The sequence below is a fragment of the Xiphophorus maculatus genome, chromosome 18, assembly GCF_002775205.1.
Source record: "Xiphophorus maculatus strain JP 163 A chromosome 18, X_maculatus-5.0-male, whole genome shotgun sequence".
Lineage (NCBI taxonomy): Eukaryota > Metazoa > Chordata > Actinopteri > Cyprinodontiformes > Poeciliidae > Xiphophorus > Xiphophorus maculatus.
The window spans coordinates 21648854-21667341 of record NC_036460.1 but is presented as its reverse complement, the minus strand read 5'-3'; the positions used below and the strand labels follow the sequence as shown (position 1 = coordinate 21667341).

The window sequence follows — 18488 nt, the reverse complement described above, 5'->3', positions numbered from 1 at the left end:
TTCAGCCCACCTGTGCCAGGTCTAATTGTCTCCCTGCCTCACCTGTGCTACTCTCTGCCAGTACAAAACCAGTGTTTCTTTCACACCTTCATGCGTTTCCAGCCCTCCAGTCATTTGTTGACTTATTGCCCTCCTTCCTTAGTAGTGAACAGTGCTAAGTGTACCAAAATTGATTAGGCAAACAGTTTGGACTTTCATCCAGTTAGAATTCACTCAATTCCTTTTATTACTTCTGATTGCTATACAAACTTCATTAGGCAAGCTGCAGGTTATGAAATGACCATCTTCTGGCATTTCCCATAAATTCCTATCTACAGGCCATATACATATACTTCCTTCCTGGCAGTGGCCAGCAACGCAAATATTTTCTCCCTGGATTAAGTATGCAAAAGGGTTTGTTCATGAGTGAAAATAATCTTCTTTCAATTACAGTAAATAATAAATCAATTAAAACCTGTTACAGGGTTTAAATACTCTCACTCCAAACTTTGTTCTCTGAAACAGCGGTTACTTTTGGACTTTTACTCCAATCCAATTAATGAAATCACCCCAAATTTACATTTTCTTATTTTTTTCTTTTTTTGTTGCATTTTGTTGGAAACATAGGTAGACTTATTAAATTGGATTCATTCTAACCTTTTTTACATTTATGACTATAATGATTAACATTTTTAAATGTATTTATTTATATTCATGACTTAATAATATAACAATATGCCAAATATTGTTATACAAAACAATATGCCAAAAAAACAATATTTGGCATATTGTTTATGCCAAATAAACAATAATATAGAAAAATACCAAAAGCCCCCAGAAGTTACCAAAGATCCAACTGGAATCACAATCTGCATGTTTAAAGTTACCCATCATATTGGGTTTTATAATGAAGTGGAATGGAAGCACAGCTCACCAACTAACAATTGATTGTGGTATATTTGGCAGCAAGAAAATTTTAGCTGTGGACATTGAACAAGTGGCATCCAATTACAGTTGCCCATTGGTATTTACTGAGCTCCTGAGAGCAACCTGTTCTTCCAATGTTTGCAGAAGTAGTGTGCATGCCCATGTGCTGGATTTTATACACAAGTGACCATGGAAGAGGACTGTATTCCTATCATTTCAGGAGTAAAATGAGCCAAAAGTATCACCTGCAGCAACACAAGACCACGGAGCCTGAATCAGCAGATCGATAATGAGTGGGCTCAGACATATAGTCAGTTTGGAGTCTGCAAATCCTGAAAAAATACACAGCTGTTCAAAAAACATTTTGCAGCCAAATTCTGCATTGCTTTTGAATCTGTGCCATTTGGGCACAATGGGATGAAAGGGATCAACCATCCGTATAGGTTAGCCTCCTTAAACTACTACAGACTCACTCCGCAATGTAGAATTCATTCTCTTGCTTAGCATTTAACAAAATGCACCAAAGAAGCCCAAGGAAGAACGTTGTGTGAGAGTGAAAAGATGCTTGGCATAATGTAGCTGAAAGACTGGAATAAGGATAAAGAAATGGTTAAGGCTGGATCCTCTCTATTGTCTATTTTAATGGAATTGCTTCAAACCTTTAAATTTATATGCAAAGCAAGCAAATGTCCTTTTGTTTCTTTTCTCTCAGACCGTGCAGCTACTGTCCACAGAGACCTGCAAAGATTTCATATTACAACCTAAGAGATGTTCAACTATGAGACATTCCTCCTACATAATAACAATTGTAGAGCAAGCTTTACATTATTAAAGATGCGGATCACAGAGCAGCAGCCACAGCGTAGCCACCTCTCATCATTAAACGGGTTAAATGGCACAATACCCCAGCCGATGACCCCTGGATCATGAGCAGTTGACCTCTCCTGGACAAAATACTTAAATAGCCTGAGTGCTCCTCCTACCTACAATCCTGCTCTCACATCTTACTGCATATTTTTATTACCGGTCGACCCCAGCACTGATCTACGAGAGCAAGGAGGGTGTTATCATGCTATACTGGATGACAAGTCTTTTCTCTGCAGAGTGTGGAGCGACCACCCTTGAGCCCTTAAATGAGAGGCAGTTTAAAAAATATTTACATTAAAAATAGCATTTTTGCTTTATGTACAATCATGGCATGTCTTGTAAAGTGGGAACTGTGCTCTATCACCTGAAATTGTCAGGATCTGTTCCTTTTCTGTGTTTATTTTGAGTTTCTGTGTTGTCCTGTGTCCCCTTGATTGTTCCCAGGTGTTTCTTGTCTCCTTGATTACCTTCTGTGTATTTAACCCCATCTGTGTTCCTCGTCGGGTCCTTGTCGTGTTTGTCCAGTACCTGTTGTCACTATCTGCGAGCTTCTGCATCCGCTCCTTTGTGCTGCCTGGACTTTGTATGTTTTTGGATTTCTGGACTTTTTTCATTATTAAACCATCTTATTCATCTTACCCTGGGTCTGCTGCCTCACCACCCAAATCATGACAGAAATAACTCCCAAGTTACTGTGTGAGATCATAACCAAAAGAGACTTTAATAAAATTAGGAGAGCACTTAAAAAACAATTACAAGGTGCAATTATTCTGCTACAGTGGTTCAAAACAGATTTTAATTTATCCAGCAATTATAACTATCTATTATCTAAACACATCAACCTTAATCAGTTCATAATCCGTTCTTGGAAAATAAAGATGTTTTGTTTTCTCTGTAGCTCCACTAATTAATCCCAGTTAACTTAAAAAAAATGCTTTCATCGGTTTTTTTTGTTAAATTGAGCTAGATTATGGAAAGGAGATTATCACAAATTTTGATTAATCTCTTCATTGATCAATCTACCAGTTAAATTGCCATCCGATTCAGCATATATGTAGGAGTCGTGGACTGATAAAAGCCAGAGAAAACCAATTACCAATGTGTCTGCTTGCTCCAGAGTACAGATGGCACTGCTTTGTCAATTTATTAAACCACCACAATAAAACCCCCACAATTAACAGATTGGCCTTCAGGTATTACCTTATTTCAGGTAGAATTTCCTTTGGTAAAGCACAAGAAGTTGTACAACTATTTACATTGTATGCCGTACAACATTTATAAATGATTATATTTATATAAATGCCTTTTTCATACTTTTGGCAGTTTTAGTTTGAAAGTAATATTTTAATTTTACCAACATGTTTCTTCTGAATGGAAGTTGGGTAGAATCACCTGTGAATTCAGCCATTCAGAACAAGATGCTTAATTAGAAGACCACTAGACGTTTTGGAGAAGTTTCACTTTCTGTAAAACATATACAATCATATCATTAAAGAGTTGAAGTACAATGTCTCTGACACTGATATAATTGAGTCAATAATATTTAATTTTACCCTATGACAGCATGACAGCTTTCTCCCTCATCTGTTTTACTATCAGTCAGAATCTCAGCACCCAGGTAAGAATGACTGATTTTGGTCAAAGTCAATGACTGTCCGATGTCCTACCTTCTGTCACAGAGATATGGTCCTAGAGAACCAGACAAAAATCAATGTAAAAGTGTAAAGTCCCTGTCTACTGGCTAGCTGTGTAGGAGGTGGCTGCTATGACTTTTACAGAGCCGAAAATAAACCTGCTCATTCAGTGTACCAATTACTGTGTCATTATCCTGCCACTGCAATTATGGGCGCTTTTCTCTGCACTCAACATCATGAAGGTGTCCCCCCTCCTCCCCCAAGTAAAACCCATCAAGGTGCATTTAGCTTTAAATGGAAAATGAATCTCTGTTAATTATATTTTCAAAGTGATGATTTTTTTTTTGTTTGAAAGGAACATGCAACGATCACAGTTTTATTTGACTGTTTTTGAGATTAATCTGTTAAAAACTATATGATTGTAAAATATTTTAAATGTTTAGTCCTTTATCACCCTGATTCTGAAAATGCAAAACTGCTTGTTTTTGGATTAGGAACTATCTGTTCCTTTTACTACTTTTCTCCCACAAAAAAGTTTAAATGAGCTACAACCAGATTTTATCTAAAACAATGTTTCCTGTGGCTTGGATGAATAATAATAAAGTTGCTAGCCCAAAGCACCTGATACTTTGAAAACTGGCCTGAAAAATGGTTTAGTGTAATTTTGTATATAACTAAGGTAAAATGAAGAGGGTTAAGTGATCTAACACTACTGCATCGCAGAGCTGGCAGCAGAGGAAGTCTCTGTGTGTAGGGGGTGGGGTGTGTGTGTGTGAGTGAGAGAGAGAGAGGAAGATGGCATTGAGCTACAAGTTAATACAAATGCACAGTTGAGACCAAAATAATTCATAACTGTGCCAGATTAAGTTCCAAAATTATTCCTGTTGAACTAAGACGGTTTTTTTTTCTGACAGGAAATAAGACATCTATTTTTCAAAACAATCATAAAACACAGTAATAGTTTTGAAACCAAGCCATGCAGGTTTTTGCATGTTTTAACTGGTATTTTGATGAACTCCAGACCCACTGCCTCTCCCTAAGGATATTTTCTGTCATCCTTGTTGTACATCCTTTACACTGATTGTTGCAGGAGTTTCCATGACTACAGGCAAGTCCTTAAATTTGCAGATGATACAGTTATAGTTAGTCTGCTGAATGGTAATGAGGACAAGCACTGCTCTGTGGTGGGGGACCTTATCAAATGGTGTGATGAAGCCTAGCTATACTTCAACAATGCAGAAAACAAAGGCTTCTCCTCCATTGGAAATCAAAATTAACAGTGTAAACAATGGGATTGTGGAAGAATATAAATACTTTGGAACTGCTATAAGATGTACAGTAAGTTTACAGCGTTGTAAATATCTGCCTTTAAAGTGTAATTAACCCCCATCTGAAAGCTAAGCAATGCCTCAAGCAAATGTTGCAAAGTGGGCGGAGCCAAGCAACACGGCCAATTGTGGGGATGAGCGGAGGTATTGAATGTGGCTGTGATTAGGATGAAAGAAGCACTGTGGTCAACTTACTCACTTTGTTGCTATATTTATCGATTTTTCATACTCCTCTAGTGACCTTTTTTCAAAACAACTCATGATAAGACTAACGACTCTTTTTCTGTGTTGTTTGAGACTCTTATGGCGACAATGCTCTGCAGCTCGGGTGCAAGCTGCCTGTCTTAGCGAGCAGCCAGCCATTAGCCATCATTAGCTTCTTCGGCGATTAATGCTCGCCAGTCGCCACAACAATGCTCACTATGCCAAGCCCTGACACGTCATCGGATGGTCAGGAGGATCACTGTAATTCTATACCCGAAGTGATGAAGTTGTGCCAAGCTGTATCGCTGCAACCAACAGGAAAATTCAATTGCCTAAGAACCGTTTGACCGAAGACGCTAGATGGTGAGATGGTTTTAGGCAAAATAATGCAAAACCAAAAGAATTGGTCAAAAACATCAAAATTTGCACAGAAAGATAAAAATAAACCCCCAAATGACTTATTTAGACCTTATATCAGCAAAAAGAGTTGATTTGGGGGTGACTTTCACTTTAAAAAGAGCCTCCACTGACTGTTGTTAAGTTGCAGGTTTTTAGTGTAGACAAGAAAAGTCTCTTTAGAACTGATTTAACATTTTCCATCATCGCCTGGTCTGGAAATGTCACACTTAGGAAATAAAATGAAAAATAATAATTAAAAAGCATTTGTTTCCTATGCAATATCTTTATTAAATAGGTAAATGGGATGTTATTTCGTATGGATACTCGTGGACAGTAGCTTGCATATGAATGTTTGTATTTATCTGAACAGCCAGGAGAGGATTTCTCAGAATTAGCTTTGGGTTTATTGTACTAAAATGTACAATGATGAAATGTGATTGACACAGAGATGGAAAAGGGGAACAGAAAGTGTTATGTGGGAAATATGTGGGAAATGTTTAAAGTGAAAGTGGGAGGTAAGACTTCTTCAGCTAGAAGAAGTAGAAGAAGGTTGTTGCACAGACCAGGGACCCAACTGTCTTCTTATAACTTGTTGGAAATAACAAAATTAGAATTACAGTAATCAGTGTTGCATATTATTTCTGTGGCAGTGGGAATGTGGTGCGTTTCTGTTTTACGTAGAATCAACTGGACAATTATACATGTCTTAAAGATTTTTTATTTTTGTCTTGCAAAAACATCTCATAGAGCTAAAAATGTATTGCTCTAGCTCAGATATATTTTTTCCCCTAACAATAGGGCTTACCATCTTTTTTTATTGTAGGATGTGGGTTTGTGTTTAAAAAATATCTCATTTACCATCTAAGTTCAAAGCCAAAACTCTAAAAAAAAAATTCTTTTTTTACATATTCTTCAACAAATTACTGCCTGTGTATGTGTTTATTTGGTCAACTGTACACACAAACCTACCAATAACATAGGATATAGTGAAAGACTGGATCTCCACAGAGATCTTATTTATTTCCTTGTTCCCATGAGCTGGACTCCATAGAAACAATTCCCTTACAGGAAATTTTTCCACCACAGTGTCAGGAGCTAGTTTACAAACAGCGCAGTCAGTACTTTCTGTTTTAACCGCCAACATATCAATGACTCTAAAAGCCCACTGCACTTGCTTGGCAAATAGCTGCTTTTCTCTGGGGCCAGGCAGAATAATAGAAAACAGCCAGACTAATTCAATTGAAAATTTTAAGGTTAGTTCGATGTTTTGTCTCGCATCAAAAACAATAGGATGGTTTGGATCTATATTAAGGTTAAATTAGAAATAGCAGTTGAGGAAAATGAGCTTACTGACTTTACGCTTTCTTTTCTTGAGTTGCATTCCATATTTTATTATTTTCAACCGAGGGTAAGAATGCAATTTGCAGTGTTTTTCTCAGCAAATTTCTGGATGTTCAGGACTCATGCTAGCCATTGACCATAACACTAAGCGGAGCAATCTTTGGTGGATATTTCAGATTAGATTTTATGGAAACAATAAAACTTCTCCGTCTCTTGGCATTATCTGGCAGCATGTTCCACTGATTTACAGATTTTACAGAGAGCTGGTTGCTCTTATATCTTATAATTTCCTTTGTGAGTTAAATTTTGGGGATATTTTTTCAACCTAATAGAACAGCTTTGTATCAGGACGAACTAAGTAAAGCTCTCCCAGGCATCTTCAAAGAGCACTCTATGTGGAACTTGTAAATTAAAAAGGTTTCAGGATAGTTTCATTATGCAGGAAAGAGTCACAGCATTTACCCCCTAGAGGTATTGCTGTTTTTGTACAATAATGTTTTATTGTTATAATCTATTTCTAACTATAAATCTGGCATTTAAAACTAAAGGCTGTGTGTCCTGAACCATAGAAAATACCAAGGGTACTCAATTTTTTTGTACTGCTCTTAAAAGAACTTAACATTTTGTGCAGTTTCTGTATTTTGAATAGCATGGCAAACATTTGGGGGTGCGTAAATGCTTGACCACACAAAGCTCCTTTCTAGAGCTGAGGTCTCAAGCAACAGAACCGCTCCTCTTGGCCTTCCCAAACAGCTCCTCCAGACTAGCAACAGCAACAATTACCAAAAACCTGGCAAAACTGCACATCTGCTGAGCTTACAAACTATTTCTCACTCCTAAGAACAACTGCAAATGGCATAATGGAGGAACATTGTAGTGATGACATGCTAAAGGCGCAGCATCGGAAAAGACCAACAACTTCTCAAAGAGACAGAGGCCAATTTCAAGGCGTAAAATTGTACAATCTAATTTCTTTTGTCTTTGATGTACGCAGCATTTTTATAACTGAAGGTAAAATAGTTACTTGATTGTGCTATAAAATGGCACTATGTGCCAGGAAAATACATAATGCCCTCCCCCTTAAATGATATATTCCTAAACCTACACCTCAGAATTTGAATTTAATGTACACATTTGACACATACATTGGAGCCGTTACATTGGAATGCAGACAGGAAATGGTGGAAACAGGATTAAATTGCGGCCAACCACAGCCCACATGAAGACAAAAAAATGGATGGAAGAAAATAAAAGTCTGACTTAAAGTCTGAATCAAGACCACATCAGGACGGACTCTTGTCTTAACAGTTGCAATAAAAATCCACCCATTAGGATATAAATTGTTGGACATTCACCCAGTGGAAAGAGAGGACAGAGATGTTTGTAACAAACCTCCATTGACCTCATTAGGTTCTAGAGAATCTCCAACTAAACAACTAGGTTTGTCTCTTGTGCATAGGACCTAAACAAACAGGCAAACACACACATTCACACACTCAGACAAACCCCTTGCCAGTTTTCCATTGCACATTGTGATCCACAAAAGACATACAGGCAAGCAATGCATGCAGGTGTGTGGAAAAAGTAAATCAGCATGCACAGTGGCTCTGCCTCTGCTTTTTCCTCAATACTCAGAAGAGACTCATAAGCCTCTGATAAATCAGTTGCTTCTTTAGCTCTCACGCTATCTGTTTGGCTGCGACTGTCTTGTGTACAGAATAAGTAAATAAAAGTAGGTTTCTAGCTTTTTTATCTGTGTCTCAACTTAATTCGCAGTCAAATCAGGCAGTTTATAATCTTGCAAGAATCCCAACCGTAGCTTGATCATGGCAGGATGAAAGATATGGAGGAAAAAGAATCACACTTAGCTTAAGCAAATGTCAAGAAAGAGGAGATTAAGCTTCACACTCCTCTCTGTATTGAATATTATTCAGTAATTGTCAATATACCAACAATTTGTTTTTTTATGCATAAATAATTTCAGTCTAATGTAGTTTAACAAACGACGTGATGGAGATGGATTGACCTGCATCAATCCCAATATTGGAAGCATTTCTGGATTGGGTGTCGATGTCAATGTGTCCAATCCATAAGGGCAGATCTGTTCACTCTAATTCTATGCTTTGTGCTCTGAGCAATGTCATGCAGTATTATTTATTTAAATTATATTTAGAATTAATAATTGAACTTTCTTAACCATTTGAAAGAAGGTTTGTTGCAGTTTATTTTTTTACATTTGACCAGGGTAGTCAACCTTCTGTTTTTGTCAGTTTAAGTTTCTTTATCATTTTTTACTTTACATTGTTCTGTCAGTGCAATTAGGAATATAACAGCCAGATTAGAATTGTGATGGTTTTATGTTTGACCTAGCTTATGAAGCTATAGGTGCATTTAAGTGTGCTGTACTGCTGCAGAGTTATCAAATAATTCTAGAATTCAGTACATTTATGTCTGTATTTAGAAAAGGAAATCTTTTAAGTCAATTTAGCACTGTTTTACTGTACCGGATAGAGATCTGCCATTACTAACCTTCAGATATCTGGATCATGTCAATAAAATAAAACATATCAGAAAACTGAATTTATGTCATTAAATATCTCCAAATATTGAAACTCATGCACTAATTTATTACTTTATTATGGAAAACCTATTCAGTTGTTTGTCAATACATACCAGGAGTTCACCGATCACAAGGCAGTGACTCGTTGTGTATATCTGGTGAAGAAAACTTCTGATTTAAGCGACTGAACTCACCATGTTCGTTGCTACCAGACGGAATCATCTCAGTCTTTTAGAAACTGTTTCTGGGCAGGTGCTCTATGTGGGTTAAAATTGGTATCTATAATTCTAAAATTTTATAATATCTATAAAATGGAGATGATGCTGTTATGGGTAATTTTCTCGAAGGGACAAGTAAAGTCTATGGAAAACAATTGTACCCCTTATTACCAAATGAGCATTGCATCAATGCCACAGCCTACCTGACTATTGTTGCTAACTATGCCAGCAGCTTTATGACCGTAGTGTGCTTTACTGCTTTCATGCCCATTAGGATTCTTGAATAAAGAACTGTGTAACCAAGAGTGAAAAGCTATCATTTTTCATGGCTTATCACCCTTACTAAGAGTCTCTGATTATGTTCTGGACAACAGTCCAGTCAACAATCTACCAATAATTTTGTGGGCTAAGCTATGATAATAAAATAAAATACTGTTTTAAAATTGTGCTCCTATTGGCCTATTGTAAAGTTCTAATCCTGAGAATTAAATTTGGAGTTTTTATTAGTTGTAAACCATAATCATTAAAATTGGCTAAAGCAAAAGCTCGAAATATATCAACCATTTCAGAATGAATCTGTAAACTACATTAGAGAAAAATATATGTTAATCACTTATGTAAATTTCCATATTGGTTACAAGTTTTACAAGATGGCAAAATCTGTAATAATTTTCTTGACATTGTGAAACTACTGTATGTTATATTAGAAGAACAATAATCTTGTTGATTTGGGATGTTTTAGACCAGCGTTTCCCAATTCCGGTCCTCAGGCCTCCCTGCTCTGCATGTTTTAGATGTGCCTCTATTCCAGAGCAGCTGATTCAAATGATTGCATGACCATCAAGTGCTGCAGAAACCTGTTGATCACCCATATATTCAATCCAGGTGTGTAGCAGAAGGGAAACACCTAAAACATGCAGGGCAGGGAGGCCTGAGGACCGGAATTGGGAAACGCCGTTTTAGACTACTCACATGGGAAGCAGCTTGCCAAAGTTTCAAAGTAGAACTAGGGATGCAAGAGGTGTGGGCTGAGGAATCTTAGCACTCATAAGAGGTGGCAGACCTGGAGGACAGTGCAAAGACTACTATCATAGCAGCAGAAAGAATAGACCCTTAGAACCATATTATCAAGGTAGGATTGGGAAATGTCTGCTGCAGCCGACATTGCCCAAAGAGTGGGCCATGCAAGGATCACCCTTAGTCTTCCCATCACACTGTAGTAAGGTGTAAGTCAAACACCGAGATAGTGCATTCTGACAGGCACAACCAAGTAGCTTGAATAGTGTGCAGGGATATGAGGGCCTAGTATGGCTTGGAAGTCCCACAAGTCCCAATAGGAGCACGCCACAAATTAGCTGACAACAACAGAGCTTAAAACCCTAAGAGAGTTCATCTTCCAGACTGACAAGTAGCTGAGGGCAAACCAGCCAGACACAATGATGGTTGACAAGGAGACGAAGAGGGCAGGTAAGACAGATGTGCCTATCCAAGCTTACAACAACAAGAAAACTCAGACATAAAGTAGATAAAGCAACAACAACTGGGATGTGGATGAGAAATATTTTAAATAATAATAATATCATCTTTAAAGTTTATGAAATCAAGCAACAAGTCTTTAAATAAATCCTATTGCTTGCCGAGGTAAACACATAAATGTTTCTCAAATACAAAGCATTGAGTCACAAAATCTGCAGCTCAAGCATAGGTTTGGGTCTGCCTGTTTGTCAGTTTGTGTATTTTTATTTTTTCAAATGTTTATTTCTCTTTAATTGAGTTATTCTGGCCTTAAATCCAATCAAAATTTTAAAATTCAGAATCAATCAGAACAACTGAGTATTACATAAAACCTGTTATATACAGAAATGTAATGTGTATATATCAATATACTGTACAGTATATGCGCCTAGTGTTAGGGGATCTTTTTGGAAGAATTACATTGTGAATGTATTATTGCATGTACGCAATCAGAATTAACCTCAGGTTGCTTTGAGTGAATAAGCCCACTGACAAACAGTTTGATGTAAAGAGTCAAAGGCAAGGCATAATCCAATACATGTCAATTTCCATTTGGTTTGACCAAGTAGGATGTACATAAAACATGTTAAAAACCATTTTCATAATAAAATGTTATGAAAGATCCATCTTAGAGTAACAACTTAGGGACACATCATCCATCCTGGTCATTAATGCAGATCTTATGGCAGTGTTAGCCAATACCAAGTCCTGCTGGAAATTGAAATGATAATTTTCATAGGGCTTGTCAGGAGAACCATGAAGTGAACACAGATTTCCTGGCATATGACTACGTGACTTTGGACATGAAAAGAAAAAGAAATACACAGTGGACGAACACCAGCTGCTGACATGGCTCCATAAAGCATCAATGACTGTGGAAACCTCACACTTGTTCTCAAGCAGCTTGAATTCTATTAGGGCAGCACAATTTCAGGAAAATATAATTATTTCAATAATTTTGTTCACATGGCATATTAAACATTTCTGATCTTGTTTCTAGCTCAGGAGTAGCTAAACACAGAATTTAACAACTGTTTTTGATATATCTGTGTGTCAGGACAACTATCAAATTAATATTGTCCCCATTATTTTGGCCATAATATACAATCACTTTATTTCTAATTATTGGTAATCTAATTTTCTATAAAACTGAATTTTGGGTATGCATTAGCTGTAAGCCATACTCAGAAATATAAAAATAAATGTTTGAAATGTATCACTCTCTCTTTGATGACTCTATGTAATGAATGAACTAGATGAATATGAATAAATTACAAGAATATATAATTTCTTTGATTACTCTCTAGCTTATTGAGATGCACAAATGTTTTGTTTTTTTGTCACTACAAAATTAATTTTTGCAAGAAATAAACTGACAATGAGCTAAAACAGCTGTTTTCCCTCTATTTTATTACCTCTACCAGGAGGAAAAGCTCAGTTTTTAGGTTGCCAGGCTAATAAGATCACCTGAGAATTTATTTGTCATTGTCTCTAAAGCCACCAGAGATAACTATTTTAGGAATAAACTACAGCAAGCTAAAAATATATATTTTTATGAACCACTCAAGTGCATAATGAACCTTTCTATTTCTATGATGAAACAACCCACTAACAAACATGTTAGAGTAAAATGTCCAATTTTGCACACTTTTAGTTTTTGCAAACTGAAATATTTATTACAGTTCTAATTGTTTGGAAGACAATATATATATCTAGATGTTTGCTCATCTTCTGAAGCAGCCATGTGTCCCTTCCTTATCTGCTCTCTCACTAATTCGGTCAGAAACCATGAAATCTATATTAGACAGACAAAGCAATACGTTTAGGCTGTGCCAAGCATGAAAGCAGAAGATTGGTTATTTTTCAAAGAGATCGAAGCTACCTCTGTAAGCAGGACTGATCGACTTGATAAAATATATCAAAAGTGGTTTTCCTGATTGTGATTGATTGTGGTTCTGTTAAAAGCTTGGCTATATTCAGCCATTAGTGAAGCAGATACAGAAGGATATGTTGAGACAATAATTTATTAAAGCTTGGACCAAAAGGTCATATAGGATCTTGGATTGCTCTTAAGACATGACAGTCACAGGCGGTTAGGGAAAATGTCACGGAAGGGGCTGTTTTTTCTTTATTATCATTTCACAGTGCTTGAGAGGAGAACATTTTTCATTGTGATGCATGTTTGTTGTCACGCCCCTATGAAATCTGACTCATCACCATCCAGAAAGGTGGTCACTATTTGACCACCCTCCTTAAATTAATCGTTTGATTTTTGACCCTGTGATGGACTGGCAACTTGTCCACATTGTAGCCCATCTCCTGCTCAATGGCTGCTGGACATGGGCAGCCATTAATATTAACTTTCCTAAAACCAAACACTTTAAAGTAAATCCACCAAGAGTGCCAGAAAGGGATGTCAAAAACACAGTCAGAATTATGCTAAAGCTTGCTAGCAGCAGCTTTCTGCTGCCGCTAGCAACTTTTCATCAAAAATTGTTGGAGATGTAACAGAAGTAACAGAAAGTATTTTTCCCTTGTAGATGTTTGTTTATTTTATTTAAATGTTTTTTACTGTTTTTGCTTTTTTCACACTTGAGTAGAAACTGACGATCAAACTTATTTTAATACCAGGCGACCTAAGTAAACAAAAAAAAAAACAACAGCTTTCTAATAATCATAGTAAGACTATTTCAAACAACATGGCCCAATGTGCCAAAGTAATAGCCTTCTAAAGGTATTGCCTGGTTGTTTCACCCATGATGGAAACAACTGACAACATTTGCAATTTGGTTAAATAAAACTACTTCTGTGAAAAAACCTGAACCAAAATTCCTCCACACAGATGAAATGTGTTTATTTGTTATTGATATAACAACTTTCCTAATGCTCAGAAACATTAAAATGTCAAATGAAAAAGCAAAACCAAACAAATGTATAAAAGTCCATTTATTTCTCTGTGGTACTGTGAGCCTGTATGAATAACTTTGACCTTGTAAAGAATAGAAAATGCCAAATTAATTTATGCTTGTGCATTCCATTATTGTTTTTGAAGTCAGTCAGTTTACTGTATGATCATTCAACACTGGGTGAGCAAAAAGCTAAAAACTAATTTATGACGACTATTCATGACCATGAGTATGTAAAGTGACACTTCTAATGAACTTTTGAGTGGCAATTTCTACATGTAAACACTCGCTTAAAGGGATTACGTATTGGGTATCCTCTTATGGAGTTCAGATGTTAGGGATCTGCTGGTAATATTGTTTTTAAGCTATTCAGATAAAGTGTTGAATGTCAATGTCTTCATGTTTCAAGGCATTCGGAGCCAACACACAACAGCAAGATAACAGGGAAGGATTTTTACTCTCCTGGGAATTTCTGTTCTTTCTCTCTAGCTTTGCTATTAATCCTCATTCCATCGCCTCTGTTTAATAGTCATCTCGACACTTCCACAACAATACGTCTCTTTTTATTGGTCCAGATTGTTCATTTAAGCAATTCCCCCGGTGGTGACCTCGGACGAGTTTTTAAGACATCAACTCTGAATTTATATGAAGCTCTTGTGCGTCTACAGCCAATTAGGGCATTTTGAGCTTTCCCGTGTCGGCATTGTGTTTCTGTATTTAATACACACGTGCAAATATGATCACAGTAAAAGCTGTGATGTGCACTAACAGAGACACTTGACTGTCAAACATTTTCACACCTCTCATGAGAAGATTGGGTGGATACCAGTGTTAACCTTTGCAGAGAACTGTTACAATGGAGAGTTGTGGGCAGGTCTATTGTTAAGCACCTTGAGTTTTAACTGAATTTTAAATGATGGATACCAGTGGGCTGTTTATGTTATTGTTTTTTCATGTTATTGTTTTTTCACTCCGGTAGCGCACTGTTGTGATAAAAGTTATTTTTATCTGTTTTAATGGTTACTCTGTTTCACACATGTGTGTATCACACTGAGGAACTGTTGTGATAAATTATATCTAGCAACATATGCTCCACAAAAAGTGCAGAATTGTAAGAACAAGAGCAAAAAACACTTTAACAGTAACATAAAATCAATCTTGAACACTCCTAAGGTGGCAAAGGCTTTTTTTCACTAAAAAGAGCAACATAAGATACTTATTATAAAATAGAAAAGTCAACTTTCCTCACCTTCACATAACCAGCTCATAAATCCACTGGCTTTTTTATCTAGCCATTCACTGTCAAAGTGTTGTGCAAAGAATCCTGGGAGCAAGCATGCAATACAAACTTCATGAAGGAAGACACCGGGTCAGGATTTGAACCAAGAACCTTCTCAAAACAACGCAATAGTACTAGCAGCTGCACCACCGTGCAGATTTCTACGAAGTCCATCATCCGATAATTAAAAGAGACTGAAAAAACTGCAAACCAAAAGATAACTGTCCACCTTTAGTGGCATGCCTTGCAAAGAGAATATTAATCAGTAAAGCGTTTTTGTAGTGAGACATCTTTTAGCTAAAGTAGTTTGAACAAAACAGTGTGATGTCATGTCACTGGTGACAGAACGGGCTTAGGCAGCTTTCTGTTAACTCAAAAAACAGGCAAATCTGAATACATATTTTATTTGTTCTGGCAGACTGCAGCTGGCCCTCACTCGGTTCAGACAGATTTCCGCTTTGTGCTGGGCAAGCAATCATGGCTGTTTATCTAATACTTGAGGGGGGGGGGGGGGGGCTTGAAAAGATAACGCTGTACATTGAAGCAGTGCTGAAGCAAATAATCCTGCGCTTCATCGCACACGTTGTTACTCTGATTGACTGCAGGTCTTTTCATTTGTGTCCAAAGACATTTTAGTTTGCAGCAGATATCATCTGCTGGAAATTGAAAATTAAGACAGAGGACGTCTAAGCTAATTTTGAATTGTCTAGTGATGCCAGGCAAGCTTTCTGGACTATTTGATCCTCGAAGGCTTGTATGTCTCAGCTTTAAAATCTTTACTTGTACTAGCACAAACCTGACCCAATTTCTATCATACACAACTGTTTGTCAAGTCCATTTGTGATGTACATGAAGCTGTTCATGTGTCAATTTAAATATTAAAGCTGTGTTAAAAACCAAAAGCCTTTTAAACAAACATCTAGTTTTTTTTTTTTGTTGTGTTTTGTTTTTTTCTTTTCAATGAGCTGGCCACTTTTAGGAAAAATAGCTTGTCACTGTGGTTTGCTGGAAATCCCAAAGCTTTAGAAATGCCTTTCTAACCCATTCCAGAATCACACAGGACAATGCTTTTGTTTTTCATTTGTTCTGGAATTTCTTTCAATCAGGATGTGATGTGATGCTTTTTAAAAATATTTTAGGCAACTTCACGCTACCAGATAATTTGTATTTAAGTGGCTTAGTGATTTCACCGGTTAACAGGTAATCAAGCCTGACCTAAAATTAAGCCAAACATTGTGGTTAATCACAGTTACCTCATAATTTATCAAGGGAGACAATTATTTTTTTTCTGCATAAGGGCAAGTTGGTGCGGACAGCTTGTTTCACTTAAGAAATTAATCATCATTTAAAAATTGTACTTTTGATTAGCTTCCTATTACTCTTTTCAGACACTAAATTGTGTACAAAAACAGAAGAAATATGTAATAGGGCATCTTTTATAATATTATTTTACATGGATTAAAAGTACTTTTGTAATTGGCACCTGTTTGAAAACGTAAATCCTTCATAGGGATAGTAATTTATTAACAACGCAAAGAGAAACGGAATTGTTACCCTTTCTTTAATGTTTCTTTCTAAGAGGGCACTTCTTGAAAGCATTCATGTCTTGACAAGAACTGCATCAGGCTGCTCAGTTGAAGCTGTTTTGTTCGCAAAGGAGAGTAACAGATAAGAGACAGGAGTATGTAGAATTCAATATTTGTCTGGGCGCTGTCACCAGATAAACACTGAACACACACAACGCACACACACACGCCTACACATAAGACGCACGTAGCCAGTCTCAGCTTATCCCCTGATACTTACCTGAAAATGCATTCGCTGAGATTAGAAGATAAATTTCCTGTGTTCAGAAAGCATTGAAATTATGATTTTGCTAATTTATTGGGGGAAGAAAAGTCTTTTTTTTCTGCACCAGTTTCCCAAACTGGTTCTATTTCAACCTAAACTGTGCAGACCAGAATACTGGTAATGGGCAAATGCTGTTCAAAAGAACATTCCAGTTTAAAGGAGGAAATGGGGGATATGATTAGTGCCTTCAAGAGGATGGAATAATTATAGAAAAATATCAAACATAAGAGCTATATTTGCTGTTAAGAGAAAAAGCTGGATGTAGTTTTCCATGCAATAAAAAAAAATGCTCAAATGAAATCAGTTTTTAAAAAAACCCAACTTGTATAATCTTGAAAGCAATCACAAGTTGTTCTGAGGGAGCTGCAAAATTAAAATATCAATTTATTTCCTTCACATTTATGTAGCCTTCTGCCACCTGCTTGTTAAAACCTGCCCTCGGCTCAGAGTGGGCACCAGGGGGGGGAGGTTGCGCAGTCAGAGCAGCTCCCACCTGCCCGCCGCAGAGTCTCTCTGTCTCTGCGGCGCTAAGGACCCGCTACCCCTGTAATAAGAGTCCAGCTCTGATTGCCAGCTGGGAACAAGCAGAGAGTGGGGAGGCAGGCTTAGAACTGAAAGAAACGAAGAAGAAAAAAACACTCGAAGTCCTGGATCATCACAGGAAATAACCTAAATGTTTCCTCTCAGTATCGCATCCAGCAAGAATCTATCTTTGAAGCAGCACTTTCATACAAATTCTCACCTGAACCGTCAGTGCGCTCACTCATCCACAGAAAATGGAATTTTGCAAGAGTCAGATGAACGGTTCATCAAAGTAGCCTTTGTTAAAGGTATGTTTTTTAAAAGTTTTGTAGCGACAATAACCTTTGGGACACAAGAAAAAACAAGAAAACTATCTTACCTTCACGCCATAAGTTTGATTGAATCCCTTATAAAGGCACCGACAAATAAATCCAAAGAAGTCCAGTTAGCTCCCGCTGTATCTTCTATTTGCTTTACACATTTTTACTCTCAACTTGAACGACCCGGATCGGTAGTGCGTCAGTTGGAGTGCGATGCATTTAGTTCAAGCTGATCCGAAAATGTGCCCCCCCCCCAAAAAAAATGCGCTGCCGACAATGTTTTCAAAATGCTGGAAAATTGGTCTCTCTCTTTTGTTACGTAAGTCTAATATCAGCCGAAGATTGGTTTTCTTAAATCTCGGAAGAAGTAGAGCAGACGTTGAAACTGTGAGCGCGATGCGTGAGTGTCCAGGAGCTTTACGCACGCAGCGGAGTTACCTTCGGTACTGATGGAGGCGGGAGGCGCGGCGACTGTGAAGAAGTGTGGAAAAATCAAGGCGGGGTTACATCTGTTTAATCCACCGCGGGGAATCATGCTTCTGTGAATGTCACCGTCGTGTGAGACTCAGTCCCTAATGTTTGTTTCAGACTCTCCAAGCTGGAGTGAGCACCACCTTTACTCTTTATAGATGAGAAAT

At 37.3% G+C, this 18488-nt stretch overlaps 1 protein-coding gene across 1 annotated transcript in view; it reads right to left on the bottom strand.

The window, feature by feature from the left end:
• drd2 (dopamine receptor D2) overlaps positions 1–18287 on the bottom strand; it is a 56276-nt gene extending 37989 nt beyond the window's left edge. The window contains exon 1 of the mRNA XM_005801055.2: positions 17910–18287. The gene's annotated coding sequence lies outside the window, so the exon portion shown is untranslated. The remainder of the gene's footprint in view (positions 1–17909) is intronic.
• Positions 18288–18488: the final 201 nt, after the last annotated feature.